Source organism: Vicugna pacos, chromosome 11, assembly GCF_048564905.1.
Source record: "Vicugna pacos chromosome 11, VicPac4, whole genome shotgun sequence".
NCBI lineage: Eukaryota > Metazoa > Chordata > Mammalia > Artiodactyla > Camelidae > Vicugna > Vicugna pacos.
Genome location: NC_132997.1, coordinates 72,967,336 through 72,989,832, shown reverse-complemented (window position 1 = coordinate 72,989,832; position 22,497 = coordinate 72,967,336). Strand labels below are relative to the sequence as shown.

The 22,497-nt window shown below is 42.9% G+C and overlaps 1 protein-coding gene across 22 annotated transcripts in view; it reads left to right on the top strand.

Annotated features, from left to right (window-relative positions):
- SORBS1 (sorbin and SH3 domain containing 1) overlaps positions 1-22,497 on the top strand; it is a 208,518-nt gene that overhangs the window by 71,713 nt on the left and 114,308 nt on the right. For 21 of the 22 annotated variants that reach the window (XM_072971634.1, XM_072971619.1, XM_072971639.1 and 18 more), the window contains exon 3: positions 10,708-10,814. The exons of the other annotated variant lie outside the window; for it this stretch is intronic. The gene's annotated coding sequence lies outside the window, so the exon portion shown is untranslated. The remainder of the gene's footprint in view (positions 1-10,707; positions 10,815-22,497) is intronic. 22 annotated transcript variants of the gene reach the window in all.

The following is a 22,497-nucleotide window of genomic DNA, read 5'->3' as shown; positions in this document are numbered from 1 at the left end:
TACTGGCCCCATCAAATGTTGGTGCAAGTGACATTCTCTGTGAAATACACCACTGAGCTTGTACCCTCCAGTTGGGTCCCTGGGACTTACTAAGGTTTCCAGTTTAAACGGCTTTCAGATTCTTACTGCCTTAGTGTTGCCGGATCTCTGCCTGGTTCCTTTTGGAGATCCTACTGTATTTATATATGTGATTTCAGAGCCCCTTTAAAAGAGCTATTTCATTCAGGAGAAGCCCAGGCTAAATAGGCACACTTCCCCACCCAGCCCTGGCCTTTATATTCGGTGTTGAAATGCTTCATTCTTTGTGAGAAACTTAATTATGAAAGCCGTGTATCGGGGAATGTAAAAATAGCTTTAAAACGCTTGCATCTGCCAATCTCTTGTCACTTAGGCAGTATCTTTAGACTGAAATGTTTTCATGTCTGTTCACAAACATGGGCACTTCTTAAAACTGCGGCAATGGGGTTGAAACGTAAATACTATCCTATATGAGCAATGCAAGGTGCTTTAATACTTAAGTCCTATTTTTGAGCTCTGGAATTCGGTTCCTTCCTGTTGCCAGCTGAACCTGGGACTGATGTGTTAGATGAAAATATATTCCTATCTTCAAACGTGGACAACAGGACATTCTGTCCTCCAAATTTCAGTGTTTGAGTTGGGTGTTGCAGGAAACTTGGCACCCTTTCTTTCTTTACAAAATAGTAAACAGAGATGATGTCGCCTCAGGTTTCATCTGATGGGGCTTAGATGCGATTGCCTCATAAAGGCTGATTCATAGACAAATGTGAGCTAATTATAGTAACTCAAAAATAATGTCCCTGTTTAAATTTGGTCAGGCAAGATGCCTTGCGTGTTTTGTAGGACATGCGAGACTCCATTTCTTTAGTGGCATGGAGGTGACATGCCCGTTCCTATTTTAGCCACACAGTCGTTGTGCTGGGTCATTATCTGTCATCTTTATTTTTTCAGGGATATCTCATGTGCTTTCACACACACCCCATGCCCGAATGCTGAAACAGCTCTTAATACCATCTACACAAGGAATTCTTTCTTGCTCTATGTCCACTGCGTTTTTAAGGAAAAAGTGAGCTGAAGAAAGTGGATGGCTTTTTCCCCTCCTTTTTTTTAGTTCTAAGCATTTCAGAATCTCTACTATGAAAAAACGCCGGAAGTGATCCGCTTCTCTCTATGGAATGAACAGAAAATTGTCAGACTGTTCTGATCATTTCTATTCGACTCACCCTTTCTGCTCTGAATTGGGTTAGAAAATATTTCACCATGGTTCTCTTCAAAGAAGTTTTGTTTTGAATTTGCTTTAAATACACAGGTGATAAATGGCCATGGTCAGAATTCAAAAATTTAGTAAATAATAAATCTTCCATCTCTCCCATATTCGTGTACCTAGTTCTCTCTTCAGAATCAATTCTGGGCACCAGTTTCTAGTATACTATTGTGGACCTCTTCCCTGCATTTATAAATATGTGTATATGTGTATTTTCCCCATACAAAGGACTTCATACTATGGAGTCTTTTGAATTTGGCTTTTCTGTTTAATCAGAACTTCTGTCTAATTAGAAATCATCCCATCTCACGTTTTGAGCAACCTCATGCTCTGATAGTTGGGTTGTTTCCGTGGAATAGATGTCATAACACATAAACAACTGCCTGTGAATGGTGGTCAGGCCGTTTTAATCCTTGGCCACTAAAATCATGGGAGAAGGATGACCTTGCACATCTGCTGTGAGATAGGTCACCCGTCTCAGTGGTGAGGAGTGTGAGCAGTGGTGAGGAGCCCAAAGGCCTGGGTTTAACTCCTACTTTATCCAGTTGCTATTGAACTGTATGGTCTTGGCCAGTTACTTAACGCCTCCATGCCTCATTTCTGAGATAGTGTTTATCTGCTAGGTAGGATGTGAGGATTAAAAACACCAATCTATACGAAGCTTACAGACCAGTGCCAGGAATGTAGACGAGTCTGTATGTATTCAGTGGTAGTATTTTGCGTGTTGTGGAAACACGTGGATCCTATACTTACATCTGTGTGTTTCTGAACCACTCTCTGGCTTTTAGAAGCATAATACAGTTCTTGAGTCTGTGGATTATCTCTCTCCTAAATTTACTGAAATGTCACCCCCCCCATTACTGTGTTGCTTTTGTATAAAATCTTAAAGGAGAAAAGGGAAGACTATTTCAGGCCACTATATTCATATATCAAACCCCTTCAAAGGCATCAAGTGTATTGCCAGCTTTGATAATTTTTAACAAACGGTCCAAACTTTTTTCCCCATATATGCCTAATTTAGAACTTTATGATACTTGAAATATTTTACATTTAGGCAAATACTTAGCTTGTGTGAGTATGTATGTGTGTGTGACTCAGATTTATTTAATGTCACCATGTTTTCAATTGTAAATTAAATCTTTTGAAAAAGATTGGAGTGTGTACTTACCCTGATTGAGTTAACTTTGGAAGCTACAGGTTCTTATGTCACCTGTGAATCTTGCATCATCAAAGACCACCACTTGGGGATTTTACCTTTGGTTTGTCTGAATCCCCATGTTGGTGTTGGCTATCTCTTTGACCTTGCAAGTTGCTTAAGCTTCCAGGGCGTTGGTTCCCCTTCTGCAAATGAAGACATCGATCCACTTGTAGGACTTTGTGAGGGTCACAGGGAAGGACTGTATGAAGGACCCAACGGTGCATGGCACAGAGCAGGTGCTTGTGACCCCTCAGTTCTTCTCGCCTTCCCCTCCTGCTTCCCACTTCCTCAGTGCCCTGAAGGTCACCACCTCACCTTGAACTCCACTGCTCTTCATTGCCACTGCCCTACTGACTTGCCCTCTGACTTACCAGTGTGCTTTCCCTGCCTTAACTGGGAAGGCAGGTTATGTCTCAGTTGTTGTCATTTGCGTCCTACCTTATGTTAACCAAGTTCAGTGGATGCCAGTGAGTGAGGGAGGGAAAAGCAGGCTTGCCGGGTCCCTGCCCCAGTGAGGTCATTACTGTTTGTTTGAAAGCCACAGCATTGCCAGACTGGAGTTAGGGGCCATGATCAGTTAATGTAGCCCCTGACTTGATCCTAGAGAATGGCTTTTTCACTCTTGATTACTCCTTTGAGGAAATTTGCTACAGCCAGCTCGTGAAACTTATATTCCCGGATAATCTGTTTTGGAGGGTAGGGATGAAGGGAACGTTGAGAAACTGTGTCATGTAGTCAGAGCCTCGTTAGAACTGCACTTGTAGGAGGGCTGCTTTGACTCTTTCACACCCACTTCCTAGGAAGGCACGAGCCGGTTGGCTGGTAGATTTAGTAGCCAGCTTTGCTTGGGCCTTGCTTTAATGTCCTACCAGAGGTGGGCACCCAGGCAGGATGAGCAAGGAAATGAAGCTATGGCTGGAAAGTGAGCAGGAAGACCTTTGCTAGATCCTCCAAATCACTTACTTGGAGAGGAGCTCCTCTGTCTTGCGTTAAGTGTTTGGCTGTGCATTTTTGCAATAGCAGTCACACCCATATTCAAATGTAAGAACCAGCGTGCTCTCCAAAGACATGCAGGCCAGGTCCCTTCCAGCTAAAAAACAATATATGGGTCGTAGGAACCATCGCTGCCACATGGAAAGCTCTTCCCAATGCTTTTTCACTCAGGCCTTCCTATCCTTTAAGATCTAGCTTAATTCCCCCTGTCTAGTTTTTATAGTTTTGAGTGTGAGCCATTTGACTGGCTGTTGGATAGATCTAGTGTTGTGTGTGGAACTGTTTAGCAGTTACTAACCTTGTGGCCACTGAGGTGTTCTCCCTAATTTACGCCCTGGCTTCCGCACTAGGTCATCACTCTAGGCCGGGGCGCCGTGCAGCCCGTGCACCACAACGGGGAGGGGGTGTGCAGTGCGGGGGTTTCCAGCAGCAGCAGCACCTGCGAGCTAGTTAGAAATGCACCCTGGCTCCCGGCTCTGCTGAGTTAGAGAGTCTGGGCTGGGACTCAGCAGTCTGCAGTCTAACGAGCGCTCCTGGTGATTCTGCTGGGCCCTGATATTGGAGAACCTCTGATGCAGTGGGGAGAACAGGGCTTTGGGGTCAGACAGGCCTGGGTTTGAATCCAGTTCTGCCCTTTCCTAATGAACCCACCTTAGGAAAGTGAGTTTTTCTTTCTTCTCTGCCCTTCCAGGCATATTTTATAGGCATCTGTTCTGCACTGTGCTGATGGGTGTGCCGTAAAGATGAGGGTGGACAAGAGCTTTTGGGGTCAGAGAAGTTAGTGAAATGCTGCTTTAGCAAATTTCAACAGGATTCTTTACGGCAATGCTTCTCAGATGCCTAAACGGCATTGAGGGTCGATGAGGGTCACATGGAAAAACGCTGCAAACTAGTTAGATTCTAGAACACCCTTTCTGCTATATGCGTGCTGACCTCTCTGGCAGTGGTGTTTTGTGGAACATGTTTTGAGAGGTGCTGGTCTAGGTGATCTGTAAGGGCACCTTGAGCCTGGAGATTTTATGGGCCTGCCAGCCGGTGAGAGATCCAGAAACTTCAAATAAAGGGCAAACCAGACATGGTGCCAGAATTTATCATTTGAGTAAAACAGATTTACACAATGACTTGAACATCGAGACAATATGGAAGCAACTAAACATTGAAGAATATCTGGTTATAGGTGTTTTTTTTTTAAAGGTGTATTTTTCTTAGAGCATAACTTTATTTTTCTTTCTTTCCTTTGGGTTGGTTGGGGAGGATTAGGTTTGTTTATTTTTTTTTAATGAAGGTACTGGGGATTGAACCCAGGACCTTGTGCATGCTAAGTATGTGCTCCACCACTGAGCTATACCCTCACCTTTTGGTTATAGTTTTTAAAGCAGCAAGTTTTTCTTAGGTAGAAAACTGGATACCAGGGAAGAGGTGGCAAAGATGAATTAAGGAAAATGTCACTTACTGAGCATATTGGAGTTCTGGCACATTCAACTGGGGTAAGCTAAAGGAGATTTAAATAAATGAACTATTTATAAAAAGTGTAGGCAGAGTTTGGGAAAAGCCACAGCGGTCAACACAAGACTTGGATTCCTCTATGTATACGAGGTTTACATGTATCACATTCAGTCCTCAGAGTAAACCCAGAGATAGGTTTTACTATTTCAAACTTTGTGGAAGAGGAAGGTGAAGCTCAAAGAGGCAAGGCAGATTACCCATCGATAGTAGCTGGAGAACGGGGGCCAAATCCACACTGCCCCGCCAGCCTCGTGGCCCCAGCTTCCACTTCCAGAACATCCTCTCTTCTGTCAGTCTTTCTCCACGTGGTGAGGCTGACAACACTGCTCTCTGAGGCTCTGGTTCTGAGCTGGATACTGAGCTACAATCAGTAGACAGGAGAAATCAGCATGTTGGGCAAATAGATAAATCAGTAATAAAAGTAGGCAGATGACAAATATGGGGAAGAAAGATTGTAAACATGCAGTTTCCATGTCTAGAAGGGTTGGGGCTGTGGAAGTCTGTCATCCATCCTTTTTGGGGATCCATCCCATTCTAGAAAACGCCTTTGGGGAGGATATTGGAGTCATTTGAAGGGCGTGAATGAAGCAGCTTAGCTTGCAGGGGCTGGGAGGAGGTAGAGGGAACTTTCCCAGACATATGGCACAGCTTGGGAAGACTTGGCTGTGGGAGTAGAATGAAAGGGCGCTCTATTCATAGGTGCCTTAGGCACATGGAAATGATGCTGGTGGTGGGAGGTGGGCAAGCAGTTGGGAGAAGAAAGAGCTGTCATGATGGGATCTCAGGGTGCCTCTGACTCCTGTTTTTATCTGAGGGCCACACTGGTCCAGTGAAGTCTCTCTAGCCTAATAACCTTTGTTAGAAGATAAGGGTCGAATGTTCTCTAAGAACTGATTTTTCAGAGGATATGGCTGCCTAATTTCTCTTATGCCCTAAGAAAATTTAAAAGTCATGTCTCTGAGGAGGTTACTTCCCCCCAGGTCGCTTTGAATTTGGGTTGGCTTTTAATGCTCAATTGGAATATAGCTTATGGTCAAGTCCCCTTTATTCCAGAAAACAAAAACACCTCTCCAGTACTGTGCACAGGACCCGCCTTGGAAAACATCTGGTAAAAATAACAAGTCGCCTGGAAAACCGTGATTCTCAGATGCGACCTCCGCCCCGTTAGTAGCGGGGAGTCACTGGAGTAAACCTTTATTTCCTGTTGCTTCCACACAGCGGTCCTTTACGGAAATATTTCTCATGTTTCCTTAGGCAGCAGGGAACCTTGAAGGGCAAACAGTGCTGAGGCCCCAGATAGGAACAGAGATGCCCCATAGCACCTTGGGGTGTGTGGAGAGCCCGCCTGGGCCTCCGAGCTTTGATGCAGCGCCAGGTTCCTGCCCCAAACTGCTAAGAATTTCAGTCCCCCCCAAGGCACGAGCCAGGCCCAAACCTGCCACACCTCCAGCTCTTCTTACAAGAGAGATGTTTTAAAGTAGTCTTAAATGTCAGACATATTTTCTTTCACAACATGCCACAGACATCTCATAAATTATTCTTCAGTAAAGCTTTAATAGGAATGCTTAGAAAATTAGGAGTTCTAGTTCGTGGAGTTTTGGTAACCTAGTTGTTAACCCCACATCTCCCTGCTTTTTCCACCCAGAACTCACTGAAGAAAATCATTATGAAATAATTTCCCTGAAACCAGGCTTGAAGCGGTCTTTGATGACCGAGGTTGCATGTTCCCGCACAATGCCATGTGTTGAACAATGAGCTACTCCATTTGACTATTTTTGACTTTAAAAAGGCCATCTGATACGGTTCCATCTGATAATATAAGGTGTAGGAATTTGAGTTTAGTGTTTTACTTCTTTTATTTTTTTAATTGAAGCTTAGTTGGTTTACAATGTTATTTTAGTTTCTGGTATACAGCATGGTGATTCAGTTATATGTATGTATGTTCTCTTTTATATTCTTTCTCATTATAGGTGAAATGACTAGATATTGAATGTAATTCCCTGTGCTGTACAGTAGGACTTTGTTGTTTGAGTTCAGTGTTTGCTGACTTCAGAATATATCTGGAAAATTCTTTTAAAGAAATCTGTGATCCTCCTTGCCATTTGCTTCTCTCTTGTGAAAATGGGTAATTAAAGATTCTGGTGGCAGACTCTGCATTGCTGCTCGGGCTGTCTGCCATCACGTTGGCTCCACGTGGGGGCCTTTACCAACATGCGTCCCATTGCAGCCATACAGATATGTTAAGTTCTGTTTCATGTGGAGATGCTTCTGGGGGTAGGCCCGTGGGCCTTCCCTTTATGCGTTTTTAGTCTGTTTTGTTTTTACTTAAAATGCTTACCGAATTGATTTATTCAGTTACTAGTTTCTGGAAAACCGGCATTTGGAGGGAATTTTCCATTGTTTATTGGTACAAAGACAAAATCCAGGGCTGCCCTAATAGTCTGGGATGTGTGGCATAGCACAGAACCGTGACCGCTGGTGCTCAGGACGAGGCTCTCTGGATGACTTCTGGCCCATGGAAGGATTAATTATGCTGCGGATGCTGGTATATTTCATCTCATATTTCTCATTCCTTAAAAAAAAATGAACTTCTTAGACTTTTTAGGCTGCTGTAATGAAATACCACAGACCGGGTGGCTTATAAACAACCGAAGCTTCCTTCTTAACAGTTCTGGGGACTGGGAACTTCAGGGTCAAGGAGCCAGCATGGTCATGTTCTGGTGAGGGCTGTCTTCCAGGTCGCGGATTTCTTGTCATAGCCTCACATGGTGGAAGGGTGAGCGTGCTCTCTGGACCTCGTTTATAAGGACCTCAAACCCAGTCACGAGGGCTCTGCCTCCCAGAGGACCCACCTCTTAATACTGTCACCTTGGGTATTAGGTTTTCAAAGTAAGAGTTTGTCGGGGGCAGGGAGGAGGGACATACAACATTCAGATGATATAGCAACCAGTGTATTTCATTCTATAGAACTTTCCATTGTTTCTTTGTATACGGAAAGTGAGCATGTAGAATTTTTCATAGTGAGGATCTGTTTCACAGTATCATTTGCCTTTTTATGTAAAATCAAATCAACAAAAGAGTAATTGCCCCTTCACTATGTCTAGGGAACCATGTGAAAATTCAGGAAAAAATATTTGCAGCAAATGAAGAAATTTGCTTGCCTTGAGATGTGACAGTAGCATGACATTCTCCTTACGATTTGGTCTGTGGAAAGGTAAAGCCAGTCAGCTGTGTCTCAATTCAGGGCAGCATTCTTTGGGGGGAAGTGCTGGATTGGGAGTTAAAAGCTCCCGTTTCAATCCTGTCTAGGTCCCAAGCTCACTCTGAGTTTGTGGGCAGCCTTCTCCTTTCCCACCTGAACTGTTTTCTCATCTAATACAGTGAAGATTATTTCTAAAGATCCTAAGATCCTTTATAACAAAATCGACCCAACGATTATTTTTATTGAATGTTTTCCACTATGTAAGGTACTGAGATAGTTCCAAGTAAGTATATGAGAGTCTCTTACTTCTGGGAGTTTTAAAAGGTTCCTCATCATTAGATGAAACAAAAACCAAAAACTCAAAATGTTTATTGACCATCCTGCAAAGAGCAGAGAAAACCTCAGCATGCATAAAGTACTCACTTCCCCCTCTTGCTTATAGAATAGTAAACGATACAGGAGCTGTCACATGAGTGAGACAGAGTGGACAGTAGGTGCCCTGCATTTATCAGGGACTTGCACCATGCTCGCCTTTGTGCCCAGTGCTTTACCTGCATCCCCCCACCGAGCCTTGCAGTAGCCACGTACTCTGTTTTACAGATGAGGAACCGAGGTGACTTGCCCAAGGTCACAAGCTAGTAAGTGGAACTGATCATTGTTAAATTGAGCCTACATTCTTAATCACCCTGCCTCTGAGGGAAGATGAGTAGAGGCAACAGGCTTCACTTTAAAGAAAGGCATGGAATTGCCAAGGGTTAGTGATAGAAGGAAAAGGGGACATTCATGACCACAGGCCACCTACACTAACCCGTTTCCTTAGGCTTCTCCTACCTGATTACCTGTCCCTGCTTTGCTGGACCCTGGGGAATACTGATTGCCTCTCTGTTAAGGCTGTAGCCCCAGCCTGACCAAAGAAACTCCTTCCAGCTCCTCTCCAGCGTTCGTGCCAGAGCTAAAAAGAGCTGCGTGTTTACAGCAGCTTGGGATATCTTTGCTGCTTGAATTGAGCAGAGTCAAGTCAAGGGAGTAAACAGCTGGGCTTAGGATTGGCGGGTGACTCTGGCAGATGACTATGAACAGGCTTAAATTTTTTTTTTCCAAATCTTCCAAAACTTGGTTTTAATGTTTCCCCTTTAATGTCTCCATTTGTGGAACCAAACAACTCTAGTTTTGGAATTTGTGCCATGAAAGGCTCAGAGTGAACAAGGTGAGGAGTCCTCAGCCAGCTCTCAGTTCATGTCATGGCCCAAAGAGGCCACTTGTACCTGCTCACGGGCCTCCATCTGAGCTTCTGTTCACTGTCACACTCTCAGCAGCCAGCAGTGGACGATGACCAAGCATCACGTGGCTTAAGGAAAAAACAACCCAAAACACTGTCCTGCTTTTAAGCCCCCTCCATGGCTTGGATTGTGAGCTGCTCAAGGGCAGCAATCACGCTCATCTCTGCAGGTAGTACCGGGCAGTGTGTGTGGACTAAGCAGACGCTCCAGAAAGGCTGGGTGATTCTGCGGATGCTCTGTTGAGCACATTCTCCTCATCACCATAAAAACAAAATAGGGTTTTCTTAAATGAGCAGAGTGGTGTAGGCAGTGCATTGTGATGCAAGACGCATCTCTGTAGAATGAAGAAGCAGTTAATAGCCTGGGATTTAAGGTCAGGTCGGGTTTTCTGTCACAATTCCACCACATACTGGTCATGTGCCCCAGAGAAGCGGCTGAGCCACCGCCTCCCTCCTTTCTAAACTGATAGCAGCCGTCCATGTATCATTAGGTTACTGGGACTAAATGAGACATTGTATGTAACGTGCTAAGCACAGTGTCTGTGCGTAAGAGCCGGGCTCTTGATGATGATATTCATTGTATTTCATTTATTGCTAGGGAGGAAAAGATCAGATTTGGCTACCTTTCAAAAGAAATGGGAAGCAGAACTTGAGTATGTGTCTCCCACCCCCAAATTAAAGTTTGCGTGGTGCAGAGTGGTATAATTCTGAATGCTTCACAGTTACCAGGATCAGAAACAAGTTCACCAGGGTAGGAGTGACATTTGTGGCAGTTTGGTCCTACAGGTTGAGAGGTTGTGTTAGGGTGCTGACGTTCTGGATCTTTTTCTTTAATTTTCGGATGTCTAGTTCTGTGCTTTAATTTTTTTCCTGCTTTAAAAAATGTCTTACCAGGTTTGATCTATTTTTTTAAGTCTAAAAAAATTATACTCCTTAAATAAAATGAACAAGGGATTCTTCTCAAAGTGTAATACTTGAACCACCACGTTGGAATTTTTTAATTTTAATTGCTTTTCCAGCTGCTTTCTTCAAGAAACTTTGCTGAATAATTAATAAGACTCTATTTAGTGGAAACACATTAGAAGTTGAGAGTTTGAGTCTGATATAAAATATAAACTTTTTCCTTACCATGTTGTGATAGGGTAAAATATCAGTGGATTATTAGAAATCAAAGCCTAATTAAAAAATAAACATTTGCTCTCTAGATGGTATCAACAGATGTGTCAAAATTTATCTTTTTTTTTCAGATTATAGTCGTTTTGTGGATTATGATATGAAATCGTCCTAAATTTCGGGTACATTTTGAATTCTGTACGTTCTCAAACATCCAGCTGAGGAATATTGAAGCTACTGGGTGAGTGTCCTCCTAGTACAGCCCTCACTTGGAAACCCTGTGCCAGACTGCTGGCAGATGGCAGGCCCTGCAAGTGCAATTCCATTTGCACATGGTTTCATTCACTGTGAACATTCTGCAGGAAAAACAGAAAAAACTGTCTCCCTGCTTCAGTGAAATTCTAACACAATCAGTACAAATTATAAATTATGTTCAAAGGGATGCAATAAATTCATGATGCTTTCCAGTTTTAAAGCATTGTGGGTGAGCTATGGACGTCTAGTAACTTGGTGCTGCAGTAACTTGGTCACACTGACCATTGTTTCTGAAAGTATGGCCTGAAACCTTATCCACCAGAAATGCAGGTTCTAGGGCCTCCTTGAACTTCTCAGACAGCGTATTTAGGACCAGAACCTGCAATCGGCATTTTAAACAGGTGCCTCCCCTCTTTATTAGTGTTTGGCCATTTTTGAGACCCTCTGGTAGAGTGGGAAGATTTTGCAGAGATTTTTTGAGTTGTTATCAAAATTGAAAATACTTCTAAATTCAGAGAATTGAAATTTATAATGAAAACTAAAGTGCAGGTTAAGAATTCGGTTGAAAGGCACATATGGGAATAATTTTTTAAATGCCTCCTTCTCTTTTCTGAGTCTTCCAGTGCGTCGAGTTGACTAGGAATAGCACTGCCAGTCAGACTTTAAAATACTTTCTCAGTGTCCATAAGAAGAAAACTTAACACTTGAGAAAATCATTGTCAAGTCACTTGTGAATGTATAAAAGTAAGTTTGGAGGAAAGGACTGAATTTGGGTGAGAAGGGGTAAAGAGAGAGACCCAAACATAAATATAATTTATTTAGGGGTAAAAATAAAGAGAATAGGCAGTTCTCCACAAAAAAATAATGATGGTTTTACCAGGGGCTTCCAACCACGTAGTTACACAAAGCAGCATTTTTGGCTTTTAAATAATGAAATTAAAGCCAAAAGATGTCAGTTTGTGTCTCACCATACTCTGTATTAAAGATACATCTTTATCTTTAAGGGGAAAAAATTGGGACATAAGAGAAACTATCCTTTTGATTATCATAAAATTTCTTTGACTTTAAAATGATTTCACATAACATAGCTGTATTTGAATATAATTTCTTAATGTCATCTGTGTAGATTCCAGTGATAGAAGAAACGAATTAAATAAGATTTAAATAAAACTTAACCTCTGTTTAGGAAGACAAATATTATATATTGCTTATATGTGGAATTTGAAAAATAATACAAATGATTCTGCATACAGAATAGAAACACTCACAGAAGTAGAAAACAAACTTAGTTACCAAAGGGGAAGGGGAGTAGGGGAGGAATAAATTAGGAGTTTGAGAGATACAGACTACTCTACATAAAATAGATAAGCGACAAGGACCTATTGTATAGCACAGGGAACTATTCAATATTTTGTAATAACCTATAATGGGAAATAATCTGAAAAAATATGCATACACACACACACACACACACACACACACATATATAACTGAATCACTAAGCTGTACACCTAAAGCTAACACTATATTGTAAATCAACTCTACTTCAATTGTGGGGGGAAAAAAAGGCTGCAAGGACCAAGAAATAAAAACACCAAGTAGTAAACAAACAAACCCTTTTGTTTCGTGAAGAATTTTGTATGTATTTCTGTCTATGTAATTTAAATAATTCTTGTAAAGAGCTGATCTGTTTTCTTCCCCCTGTTGAAATGCTGTCTGGGCTGGTGTGTTCATTCGCACCGTCTCACTGGTCTTTGGGGACTCCTTGTCCTTCCTCCTCCATCTTCCTCCATCCGTCCTCCCTCTATGATGGCACTGGGGCCAAGGGGACTGGAATGTGGACTCAACACATCCTACAGAGGGACCACACTTTATTCTCAGCCAGGAGCAGAGCAACCCTCTCAGAATGATTTCCTTATCTTCCCTACAAGGGCTTGAAATCTCCCTTCCAGCACTGATCTGGGCACTCCGTCTACTTTCTTGGCAAGGAATTTCCAGAGCCTTGGCGGGGTCACCCTCTGCCTTTCCCGGCAGCTGGTTTCACTCTGAATTTAATGAGGGAGCTGAGCTGAGTAGCTGGAGAAGGGCTTCCCCGTCTGGCATCCCACTGGAAGGTCTCGCCACTTGTCCACGTTCAGTGAGTAAATGCTGACGGCTGTGGGGCTCCAAGAAAGGGCCTTTCCAGCCAGTTCTCCTCGGGTCCCCGTCTCGGCACATTCCTGAGCCCTCCTGCTTCTCCCTCCTTTCTCTTTGGACTTTGGTGTAACCAGCAGTGAGGTGGGAACGTGAGTATTTGAAATCCCATGTATGTGGAACTTTTGGAGTCACTAGGATTTTCTGTCCCTATTCACTGGGTGGACTTGACAATTTTGCAAAGCCTGTTGGCAAACTTTGTGTGGTCGTCCTGGATTCCATGCTCCCCAAGGCCTCACTGCACCTGATTCTCTGCATTTAAATTTGCCGGTTAGTTTTTCGAGCTGTGATATTAGCAGATGGCAATTTGAAATGCCTCATATCTTGCTGAGAATTCAAGTATTTTTCATCCCTGTTTTAAGAGTTTTAGCTGATATTTTCGTTTTTTTCCCTCACTTATAATCTAGTGTATTTACTTAAGCTTTGCATTTTTACATAAGAAAAAACTTATTTATCTTTGCACTTTTATTATTAGATAGGAAGAAAGTCTATAATTACATGCTTCTTAAACTGGATTTCCTCCAGAAGTATAGTTATATTCACCAAACTCCACAAATACCGAAGCTCCCTTTAAGAAGATTGGGAACCAACCCAAGATTTCTAAAGTTACATTTTTGTGAAAGATTTTTGTTGCATACTTAAAGGGCAGGGGAGGTTTCTGCATGGGACCTTTATCCTTTCCCCCATCTCTGTAGCCTTCTTAAAATGCCCTCTTAGAATTTTTGAGGGCTTGATTTCCAGACATGTAATTCATACTGTAAATTTAAAATAGAAGAACCACACTATTCAGTGCCTCGCATTAGTGAACTTTTACTGAATGAATTAATGGGTTCAGAAGCACCAAAGGGCATTTAATTGTAGATTTGCCTTAAATGAATGGTTTATTTTTTAAGAAGGAGAAAGCCATTTATTCCCCAACTTTATACTTGTGTATAAGATTTAAGACTTTAGTTTGAGACATTTGGACTTACTATGAATGTTATGAAACCTTAGGTTTTAATTTTCTACTGCTGCTTTTTAAGAGGAAAGAATGAAATGAAAAATTTTAAAGTCATTTAGAATATTTTAGTGCCCTCATGCCTTACAGACTCATAGATTCACAGACGCCTATCTTCAGGGAGCTTAGCTTCTAGAAAGCACAGCAGGCCCCCAGGCATAGTAGCTGTCACACCTATTGCTGGCTTGGCTTTCCGCCTTGTCCTTCTGGCAGGGCTTGGGAGGGTGGGGGGTCTTTGTTTCGGGGAGCATATGTTCCTGGTTGTTGGACTTTCTCATCTCAATGGATAGGTCTGGACTTCAAGGCTCATAACATGCAGAAATTGTGGTCCTTTCCAGCCCTGAAATTCTATGATGCTTTGAGTCCTTTGGCCACACGAAACCTCCTTAAAGACAGATCATATTGCATTCCCCCATCTTTCTAAAAAAAAGATTGCAGGCAGCCAAGGCTACCACTGGCACTGCTGTTCTGTAACCTGCAAAGTTCTATGCAAATATCTGGTGCTGGGTGGGGCCACCACCAGTTTTATCTTTTCTGTGCAAGGCAAAAACCTCATTTCTTAGCAGTGGCCTCGCCTATCTTCAAGCAGAATCCCAGTAAACTATTGTTATAGTAAGACAGTGACTAAAGCCTTTTATTAACCAGGCTTTCCACCTACCTCTGGCTCTCCTCATTTTTGAAATTAGAATGAAACTAATGGGAAATAGACCAGTTATGTCACTTGACCATTTATTGAGTCCTCCCTGTGCCATGCGGGTAATGTTCAGCCCCGTTCATCCTTACAGGAGGCAAGTTAGTGCTATTTTAATCCCTGTTTTGCATGTGGCGGAAACAGGTTCACAATGATAAATTCACTGCCTAAACACCTGGAATTCTTTGCTGATAGTTGGATGTGAGGGATTTAATATTCTCACTTTGGTTGTGGGGGAGGGGGAGATAATTAGTTTATTTATTTTAGTGGTGGTACTGGGGATTGAACCGGGTACCTCATGCATGCTAAGCATGCAATGTACCACTGAGCTATACCTTCCCCCCGCCGCCTTAATATTCTCTTAACCAAGATCTCAGTGTCATCATCCCATTCTCCTCCCCCTAATCCTACACCAACTGTAATTGAATACAGAGTTCTCTTCTTCCAATGTCTTACGTTCTATCTATGTAGGTTGTGAATGGTGAAGGCGGGTCATTTTGTGTTGAACTGTTCTCTTTAACGTTGGTTTCAAAATGATCTCTTAAACATCCCTGACTCTGTCATCTTTTATTCTATTTTAGTGGTTGCTATTGTAGTGTCTCTATTTGGTTAGAAGCTCCTTTGAGTTCTAAAGGATTTTTGATGCCTTTTATTTTCTGATAATTTTATGTTGTCAGGCACTAAGGCATTTGGGCAGGGAAAGAAAAGAGTTTGCTCTGGGCAAAAGTGGCAGCATGAGATTTAAGGAGTAAGCTCAGACAATCATATTCTGAGAACCAGTTTTGGCTACAGATAAGCAAGAAGAGATAAGTGTAGAAGTTGTCACCTGTGGTCGCTAGAGCCAAGGCCTCTGTGGGGCTTTTCACAGCCCAGTGGGCAAAACAAGTTTGCTGGGAGCTGCTTTCCTGGACAGAGACAGTATATATGGTTGAGGGAAATTTGGGAGAGGGGAAGGGAATCTTACAAAAAGTACCAGATGTGAATGTCCCCTCCTTTGGCCTGGCCTCGGCTCACGTATTCCCCCTGCCCCGCCCCCCCCGCCCCCCCCCCCCCCGCTTCTGTAGTTCATCCTGCCTGCCTCAGTCAGATTAATCTTGCCTTAGGAAACTTCTAAAGGATTTATCTTGAATTCTGTGTCCTGATAGAGGCCAGCACAAATGCCATTGCCTGGCATTCGAGGCCGTTTTGTGGCCAGGGCACACCATCTACCCAGTGTTATTTCCGTATACTCCTCAGTACAAATCCTTTCCATCAACAGGGCTGGGCTGGGGTCTGTGCTGTGCACTGAGCAGTAGCTATGTGGGACCCACCTTGGAGACTGCACTGTAGGAACTCTCTGAGGAGAACCAGCTTGCCAACAGCAAAAGGCACAGAACATCATAATTTTTGTATGTGTATCAAGTGGTACGTGGCCAGTAATGTAACTATACTTGAAAATTCACTCTGGGGAAAAGGCAGACTAGTCACTATGCTTCCTATGGGAAGTTGAGTTTTAGAGGAGATGTGTGCTGTTGGGGACAGACAGGCGATGGAACTTCAGGAGGGAGAGGAAGGAGGTGCAGGAAGCTCTCCAAAGGAGAGCTGAGGCTGTCCTTTTAATTACAATGAGAGTAGCCTCCCTATGGTTGAAAAAAAGGACATCTGATGCTTCTCAGAGAAACCAGCCGAGGAGAGAGTGGTTTTGAGCCTCAGCCTCACATGCTATTGGTGACGATGACCATGCTGCAAGCCCTGGGCTGTATTGAGCACTTTGTAAGCCTGTGATCGCTTGATATGCTTGACCTCATTCAGTGCTCACCATAACACTCTGAAGTTGATGGCTGTCATTATTCCCATTTTATAGACGAGGAAACTGAGACTTAGCAAAGTTAACCAGCAGACCTCAGCCTAAGCATTTGGTAAGTGGCAGAGCAGCAGCTGAAATCCAGTGTGTTCTAGAGTTCCTCTAACACCTTTCCAAAGATGTGTGTGGGCAAGTGGGTGTTGAGGGGTGTCACTGCTTCCTAAAGGCCACTAGAAAGTGACGTGTGTGATCTAATTCCATTTAAATCAGTGAACCCTCTATAGAAAAGTTAATACTGTGGGAACTACAGGGAAAGAGATAAATTCATTTTTAAAAATTGATTAGCTATTTCCATCAGTTGGAATGGAGGCCTGTCTTTCCTTCCACCACGACTCTCCACCCTCCCAATCTCCCATTTGAATCTGCAATAAAGTATCTTAAAAAACAAACAAACAAACAAACTACTACAGGGATATTTAAAACATTCAGAAGAGGGTGCTTTTGTCGGCATATCCCCAGGTCTTTCCCAGGTCAGTCTGGAAGCTTGACGTTCTCTCGGCTGGGATGTTCCCACAGTGGAGTGCAGTCCATAGGTTTCTCTGCTGTCTTTCGTGCCTCATCAGGATTTCAAGGCTGTCAGTTTTCTCTTTCAACTCGAATATAAGGTCTCTGAGGGCAGGCACCGTCTCTTATTTTGGTGGATAAATTTGATTATTACCACAGCTGGACAAAAATGCCCCCTAAGATTATCCATCTCTTTTTTGGGTGTGTCTTGTCTCTGAACAACTTCCACATAGAAGCATCTTGCTTCAGGCAGGGACTGTGTTGGGGCTCCTCTTTGAGTGAAGCCACATCATGGAATTGAAAGACCTAGGCCTGGGAGTCAGCGCCAGGGTCTGTCCTACTTGCTTCTGCAAGACTCTTCAGTGAGTCAGCTGACTTTCATTGAGGTTCATTCTCTCCATTTGTAAAATGGGTGTAGGAACCTTGCGGGATGTTCTCAAGATTAGAAGTGATGTATGTAAGTGGCTGGTTCATCTGTCTGTTCTGAAGCACGTGCACAGGGCCTTGCACAGAATGCATGCACGATAAATGGGTCTTGAAATAGTGATGTGGTTCCTTGAGACAGGACCTTAAAGAGAGAGCTACTCCGAAGTGTTTTAAAACATAATGCCTTTCTGAAGCATGCCCTTCACGGCCTAGCTTTGTATAGGAAGGCAGGGCCGGAGAAGGGTTTCTTGGTTTTTAGATGCTACTTCAGTTTGTAAAACCTAATGTTTCATAGGTTTTTATAGCCTGATAGTTTAAGTATTTGTAATATCAACTTGATGGAAAGATATGCAGTGATTATATTCATCAGTCTATTAAAGCAATAAAAGGATAAAATCTTCTTCAATAGAATATTTTTGTTTTTTAACACTTTACTTCATATATATTTTAAAATTTAGAAACACCTTATGGAATTAGGTATTACTAACTTTTTTGTAGGTGAGTACACTGAGGCTGAGAAACTAAGGGACTTTCTGATTTGCAGCATTGGTAGAGTATGGATTCAAACCCAATTCCTGTGAGGTTTTCTTCTTTGTTTGTTATTTTCCCACAGCCACTAAACATACGGAGAAACTATCAGCATTTTTTCCTCCATCGATTTTACTTTTAACCTGTGCCTTTATAGTTAAAGTGGGTTTCTGACAACACACAGTTGGGTCTTGTTTTCTTGATCCACTCTGATAACCTCTTTTAAAGGGTACATTTAGACCATTGGTGTTCAAAGTGATTATTGCTGGATACACAGCAACTAAAGTCAGAAATGTGTGTGTGTGTGTACGCCATATATATAATGTTTCTTAATACATAAATGTATATCCAACTTATTTCCACGTAGTCTGGTCTGGGAAACAACACAGATTTAAGAGAAACAAAACAAAACAAAAAACTTTCACTGAATGTTTGTCGTGACCTTGGCACTATATTTTTAATGATTTTGAAGGAGTTTAAAGAAAACTCATTTCAGAAGTTTGCACCGTATTCTCCAAGTCTTGGATGCAGCTTTTATACCTGACATGTTCAAAAATTGCCTAAAATTAGTGCAAAATACAGTTAAAAGAGAGAGAAGTAGCTGAGGTACTACAGTTCACTGCCTGCTGAGTGTAAGTCGGGGCCTCACGTTCATTCTCTGCGGGCGCTGAGGGTCTGACGCAGCCCTCGGCCTCCCAGGCCTGAGGTCAGGGGTTATTGATTCTGGGCCTGTCTCTTTGTGCTGCGCCTCAGTTGCTAAACAAGTGCTGCTGAGAAGAGAGGTTTTCTCAGAAGAAATAATGTTTTCAGTGTTTCTATTGGCTTTTTGCACGGTTAGTATACGATCAGCAAAATTTCAGAACTTCTTAAGGAAAACAAGCGATTCCTGGATAAGCCAGTATTATGAATTGAGGTATTTAAGTTATTTATTTGCAAAAGACCCAGAGTCTTTTTACTGAATGGAACTTCTGTTCCCTCATTCCCGAGCGTGGAATGGGCCGGCACGGCAGCCGTCTGTGTGATCTACGGTTTGGTAAATACAGAGCCGTAGGAATTTTGTGGTTTAAAAGAAAAGTCGAGAGGGAGTTACGGATTGTCTGTGAGACTGGACACCTCTCCTGCCATGTCAAACCCACCCTCCTTTCCCATTCCCAAACTCTAAAAGACCCCCTTTCAGCTTTTTGAGTTTTTTTTTCAGCCACACACAGTAACTTAGTCTCTCTACCTGGAGCCCGTGGCTCAGCCCTGACTCCCCGGAGACTGCAACGTGCTTTCGTTCACGTGGGTGGATTTTGTGTAGTCGCTGCTGCCTGAAGAAAGCATCCTCTGTGCCCTGGGCTTGCCTTTCTTAGTTTGAGGTTAGGTGTTTACAGTTTAAACAGAGCTGAGATGTCGTGCTGCTATCCAACGGGTTTGGGAACGTGCCCTTGTGGCAGTCAGTGCTCTCGGCGTCCCGAGTGGAGGGCTCCACGTGTACTGGCGGCTGCAGTTAGACAGCTTTGTTTTGGTTCTGTAGTCCCAGCCATATTTGGGAAACACACGTTGGCGAGCTTTTGTGTTTAAGACTTGTCTGCGTTGACCGTGCATGCTTAAGAACTGGTGTGTGCCCAGAGTTGTACATATAAAGAGTTTGAGGTGCTCTGGGCTCTGGAATGCCATGCAGTCCGTCGGGTTAGGAGCAGGGGACTGGCAGCCAGCAGGCCCAGGGAGCAGGGGTGCTGCGTGCGTTGTCACCTGGCAGCCCCTGGGGACTATTTTAGGATGAAACGTTTTGGTGCCATTGCTTCTTTAGGAAATCTGGCTGAACATTCTAGTTGTTTTATTGCCCCCCTTTCCTCATAAGGAACTGCCTGGAAGTAGTTTGGCTTCATTAAACAAAAGCAATCACTGGCAATTAATGCTGGAATTCCACATTTGGGGCATTTGCTCTCAGTCCTGAGGGACAGTGCTCCTCGTGGGGCTGCCACATTCTAATGGACAAGATTGTTTGTAGCATTTTTTTCTTTCACTTGTCTCCTAGAATTTGGTCTTAAAAGTTCTCAAGATTACACCCTTGCATGTCAAATGCCAGGGATGAGATTAAAAACAATTACCTGTCATTAAAAAAGTAACATGTTATGACCATGATACACAGTTGCCTGTAATTCCACGCTGCCATATCCTTGTTAGAATTTGGGCGTATTCCTTTGAAATACATGTGTTTTTGTTTTTACATGTTGATAATCATGAGCATGACATGGACCTACATCCTGCTTTAGTCACCTAATCTTCTAAGAAGTGTTTTCCCATGTTGTGTGTTCTGCATAACTATTATTCTCATAACTCTTCAGTGCATCCAGGGGGTTTGTGGCCATGTCATTGGTCCCCTGTCACTGAACACAGGAGTGTTTCTAGGTTTTCACTATTAATAAAGCTGTGGTGAACATCTGTTTACGTAGCTTTATTGTCATTTGGGATTCTTTCTTTGAGCCAGATTTCCCTAAAGCACAAAGAGTATGAAGTACATTAAGTCTTGATGTGTTATGCTGCAAGCAGTGGTAATAACTTAGTGTCACTGACTGTAGGAAAATGTCAGTGTCTTTAACACTTGTCCCTACTGGGCTTTATTTTTTTTAATTTGTGGCCGAATTTAAGAAGTGGAACACTGGAATTTGACACAACACTGTAAAATGATTATGAATCAATAAAAAAATGTAAAATAAAATAAAATAAAAATGAAAAAAAAACAAAAAAACAAAACAAAAAAAGAAGTGGAAAAAATGGTTAGTCATTATTGGAGGGTTTTTGTTTTGTTTTGTTTTTTAAACTAATCAGGAGAAGCGAACATTTTCTCATAGATTGTTTGCATTTTTTCTTGGAGTTTCTTCATGCCTTTAACATTTTTTTCTTGGCGATAAGTATTGAGTACACTGTAACACAAGGATATTAATCCTCTTTATTATGTTTGCTGTAAATCGTGCATTTGAATACATACATTGTAATCAATATTACCTCCTAAATTTTGTTGTCTGAAGGTCAAATAATTTTGCATTTATAAGACTGGAAACTATTTTAGGCTGTGTTTTGTTTATTGGCAGTTTTGTTGGCAGGATGAACTTTGCATGTTTATTTACAGACTTCATCTAAGTTTAAAAGGTAAAAAAAAAGTTTGCAGATGTGTCAGTGGTTACCTTTCCAGCTCTCGATCCTGACCCATGTCTGGTGAGGGCCTGGGATGACAGTGTGATGGTCACTGGGGGGGCTTGGGCGTGGGGATCTCTGAATTCTGTGATTCTTAAAGAGAGGCCTTATTAAAATTATCATCATGCCTTTTAATGGGGATTAAAAACAAAACTAAGCCAAACTTAAAACTTCCCTTTCTGATGGGCCAGTGCACCTGGTGACTGGGATTGGCCTTAACATTGAGGAAGTGAGGGCAGGGGCTTTCGGGGGGAGTGACAGTGAGATTAAAGACTTGGAAATGGGAAATCTTGTTCAGGGTTCAGTACGAATGACAGATGTGAGTCACATGGAGTTTGGGCTTATTAAGCACATGGAGGTAAGATTGGAGAAGTCATTGGGACCTCCTCTTACAGAGCCTCATGGAGTGTTAAGGGATTTGGACTTGCATTTTTAGACCAGTGTTTCCCAAAGTGTGACATTTGAGGTGAGTTTTGAAGGCATGCCATTGATCACTCGAAGTTTAGCGTTTATTCATTCCTTGATGGTCTCTCCAGTAGAATTTATTCCTTTCCTTTCTGTGCTCCTGTACCACTTAGGTCAGATTCCTGGCAGAAGGGTTCACTGTCATACTGTGTTTAAATGGGACATGTCTGTGACCCTACAACACCGTGATGGGCTCAGAGACAACTGTCTGATGCATGTTGGTCTCCTGTGGGCCAAGCGGTATTCTGGGTGCACAGTAGGTACTAAAGAAATGCTGTTGGAATGGCCTGTGTTTTAGATACATTATTCTTTTCTAGGAGGTTTTCTGCCCTTTTTTTTTTTTCCCTCTTGCCCTGTACCACCCAACCAACCCCTCTGAGCTTACAGGGGCCCCGTGGATTTTTTCCTCCATTGAAATTTGACCCAGGAACTCGCACTGCTGAAGTCAGAACGTGGCAGGACATGGGCTGTAGGGTGATCCTGAGGCTTGTTAGGCCATTGTAACAGTCTAGGGATGAGGTGATGGAACAGAACAGTGAGTTCGCAGATGGAAAAGCAGGGGTGGCTGGGGTGCTTGAGGCACGAGGGTGGAAAAATTGACAAGACTGGGCAGTGTATCAGGTGTGGGGTGGAGGGGGCGGGGGGGAGGCAGGACGAGAATGCAGTGCACTCAGACCTGCACGAGGGCCAGATACTCACTCCACCAGTGTTGACTGGGCGCTTGCTCTGGGCTAGGCACCATGCCAGATGTTAGGCTGCAGAGATGAGCCAGACGCCTTCTCTGCTGGAAGTGCTCACTGTGGAGGGGGTTGACTGGAGGAGCAGGGACCACGAAGGCAAGG